Below are 3,945 nucleotides of genomic sequence, written 5' to 3'. Positions count from 1 at the left end.
CCATCTTCAAGAATAGAGACAAGTTGCTTGATGCCTTTCTGAGCCCATGAGAGCAAGAGGTTTGGAGTTATACTCAAGGTTCCACCAGATAGATCTCTCCCCATGGATAATCTTATTATTGAAGAACTCAGTATCTTTAAGGAGGCCCTTAACAACCTCCCAAGATTTCTAGATAGATTTGAAAATGGGGGAGCCATGGAAGCTCATAGGGAACTTCCCAGCAATGATGTCACTGAGAGGGAGGCCTTTCCATGTTTTAGCCTTCCTAGGGACAGCCTTTTCAAGATTATTGCGAATGAGGATTTTCTAGGGTTCATCTCCATCAAGTGCATGGAAGATCCATTTGGCTGCGAGGGAGATACCTTGGAGATGGAGGTCTTTCAACCCCAGTCCTCCAAGAGATTTTCTAGTTGACAGCCTATTTTTTCCTCCCACCTTTACCATCGGACCAGAGGAACCGCCTGATAGCCTTTTGGATTTCGTAGATTTGGTAGTTAGGGAACATCTAGATAGAAGAGTAATAAATGCTATAGGAAGATAAATTTTTTTGATAGACTTGGATTCGGCCAGCGAGAGATAAATACCTCCGGTTCCATTTGAGGAGTTTCTTAAAGATTTTTTCCTTCATCCAGGACCACATGTCTTTAAGGGAGGGAGAGATGGCAAAGGGTATACCTAGATATCTGACAATCTTGTTAGGGCCCCCCCATTGAAACCCAGTTTGGGGGATCCAATCAGGAGGAGTATCATTCCACCCAAGGAGAATAGATTTAGCTTGCGAGATTTTGGCTCTAGAGATGTCACTAAAGTCTTGAAATTTAAGGCACAAGTTCTCAAAGTTGGTCTTAGAAAGCTCAAGAAAAAGAGAGGTATCATCAGCGAACTGCGGGTTGAGGAGTTGGGAGTCATCAAGGAGCATGATGCCCCGGATACAAGGGGAGAGGGAATTGTCTTTCAGAAGGAAGCGAAGGGCTTCTGAAGCAATGACGAAGAGAGTCAGGGCTAGAGGGCATCCTTGTCTAATAGACCGGGAAAGGCTGATAGTAGAAGAGAGGGAGCCATTGAATTCAATGAGGGCAGAGGCATCTTGGAAGAGGACCTTAACCATGTTACAAAAAGAAGCAGGGAAGCCAAAGGCCTTGAGCATGGATAGGACAAAGTCCCACTCAATTCGGTCATAGGCCTTTTCAAAGTCCAGCAGGAGCATAGCAGAGTTCTGTTTAGAGAGTCGTCCCCACTCCATGGCCTCCCAACTAGTGATGAGGTTTTCTAGGATGTAGTGGCCTTTGATGAAGCCAGTTTGGGTGGAAGAGATGAACTTAGGGAGGATATTTTCTAACCTCGTAGCAAGGGCTTTAGCAAGGATTTTATAGGAGATGTTGAGAAGGGTAATAGGGCACCATTTTTTCATAAGGGTTTTATCTCCATCCTTGGGAATAAGTTTGATGATGCCTCTGTTAATGTCATGTCCAAGGGAACCATTCACAAGGGCCTTAGTATAGACATCAAGGAGATCTTGGGCAATCCAGTCAATGTTAGATTTGTAGAATTCAGCTGGGAGACCATCGGGTCCCGGGGCTTTACCATCTTTAAGGGAGTGAATAGCCCTAACAATTTCCCCAATATTGATGGCCTGATCCAAAGAAATAACATCCTCCCTAGAAATTCTTTGGGGGATGATAGAGAGAAACCTACTCCTACGAGCCTTGGAGTGGCTATTGTCTTCGAAGGAGAAAAGGTTCTGATAGGAGGCAAAAGCCTCAGAGATATCCCTAGGGTTGGTGATGGGAACACCATCAACGAGTAAAGTATCAATGTTCTCCCTAATATTCTTCTGCTTGAGAAGGTTAAAGAAGAATTTGGAACCTTTGTCTCCAAATTACAGCCATTGGTGGCGCCCATGAATCATGGCCCCTCTAATCCTAACATTTTGATGATTTCGGAGAGCATCTCTAGTCTTGGAGAGGAGAAGGGAAAGAGAGGTGTCATCAGGGGAACATTGGGCCTTAGCCTCAAGCTGGGAAAGGAGGATAGAGAGAGACTTCTCCATAGATCTAGCAGCCTTAGCTTGCTGCTGACCAATAGTTTTAAGCAGTTTTTGCCAAGAGGTGATATTAGTGTTCCATCTGGAGATGTGGGGGGTGGGAGAGCGGTTGTGGGTGTTAAGGAATCTAACCATTTTAATGGAAGCCATGGTAGTGGGGTCCTTAAGGAGGGAAGTGTTGAGAATGAACTTATTCCTAGGGACTGGGAGGGGAAGGGGGGGGCCAGAGAGGTTAATGAGGGCGGAGATGGGGTGGTGATCAGATAGGGAGGAGGGGGAAGTGGAGACAAAATTCCCATCAGCCCCAAGGGTAAAAGAAAAGTGGTTTCTATCCACATAGAACCAGTCCAATCTGGAGTAAATCCTATTAGCTCCATGTTGGAAGTTGCACCAAGTATGCCAGATGCCAACATGGTTAGCCTTATTGGTGGGGAGGGGGTCAAAAAGATGCATATGATGCTTAAAGCTATCCCAGTTAGGCTTTTCATCAGCCTTCCAACAGAAGCTATTACCACCAATCTTATCCATAGGATATTCAATCATGTTGAAGTCCCCACCAAAGATCCAGGGCACATCAGGGAGGGAGGCCAGGAACTGCCAAAATTCAGCCCTCTCCCTATGATCATTGGGGGCATACAGAGAGCAAACCCCGAATATGGAGCTATTATGTTTAATGATAACCCAAGCAGCTCTATTGCAGGGGGAGGCACCTTTTAAAGTTATGAAGGGCTCCCAGTTGGGGTGAATGAGGAGGGCTGCTCCTCCTCGACCTTTGGGGTGGTTAGTGTAAATTTTAATCGATTCCTTCCAAATAAAATCTAAATTGATCTCAAGAGTAAAAGAAGTAGCCTTGAGCTCTTGAAGCATGAGGAAATCTATGGAGTTGACAGGGTTGAGAGATCTTCTAATGATGTGCTTTCTGTCTGGTGCTTCCAGACCACAGATATTCCAGGAGATGCACTTCATGGTAAATTAGGTGAGTCGGAGTTCTGTGCTCTAGATGAGCCAAGAGTCTGATAGTGAGGGTCATGCTTCCCCAATTTCTTCTTAGAGGCGGTGGGGGTCTTATTTTTAGAGCCAGTAGGTCTACCTTTTGGTTTAGGAGGGGGAAGGGGGATGTCATTTTCATCATCAGAAAGATTCTCCATCAATGAGAAGTTATTGTGGAGATTCATATTATTAGGGATCGATTGCCAGTCAAGCAGGGAGGATGGCACTTGTGAGGAATAGTCTTGATCATTAGGATTCGCAGGGATGACATTAATAACAAACTCGTCACCAATTTCCTTCAACTATGATTCAATCGTAGGGATGTTTGCACCAGTACTGACACCACCATTAGTGGGAGGTTCTGCCAGAATGTCATTAACGACCTCTGGAAGGCCATGCATTAATGTCGGCCTAGCAAGGCCTGAACCAAGGATGGTATCCCTACTGGAGTGAACACCATCCTCGATGGCTTGAACAATACTTTTAACCATAGAGCCAGAATGGGTCTTTCTAGCAGAGCCTCTGGTCATCATAGTAAGCTCAGGGATTTCCTGTTTCTTAGCCGGAGTCTTTGATTTCCCAGCGGATGGGCATTTATTAGATATAGGGGTGTTTTTTCTCCGGCATTTTTTTGATTTTCCAGCAACCAACTGAAATTCATCTCCTGGGGACCCAGCAACAAAATGAAGGGAAGACTAGTCAGCAGAGTGAGCGAGGTTAGGAATATCCGAGACAGGTTCATTAGGAACAGGGGGAGAGACTTCGTTGACGACGGGCGAAGGATTAGGTTTAGGGTGGGGTTTTGATTTGAGAACAATCGGGCAATTTTTATGCAGGTGCCCTTCTCTTTTGCAAAGGAAGCAAGCATTCAATCCACCTAGGATCTCAATAGGGCACGAAAAAATTTCATC

This window comes from Cryptomeria japonica, chromosome 11, assembly GCF_030272615.1.
Source record: "Cryptomeria japonica chromosome 11, Sugi_1.0, whole genome shotgun sequence".
In the NCBI taxonomy this organism is placed as follows: domain Eukaryota; kingdom Viridiplantae; phylum Streptophyta; class Pinopsida; order Cupressales; family Cupressaceae; genus Cryptomeria; species Cryptomeria japonica.
Note: the sequence above shows the minus strand (reverse complement) of the source record.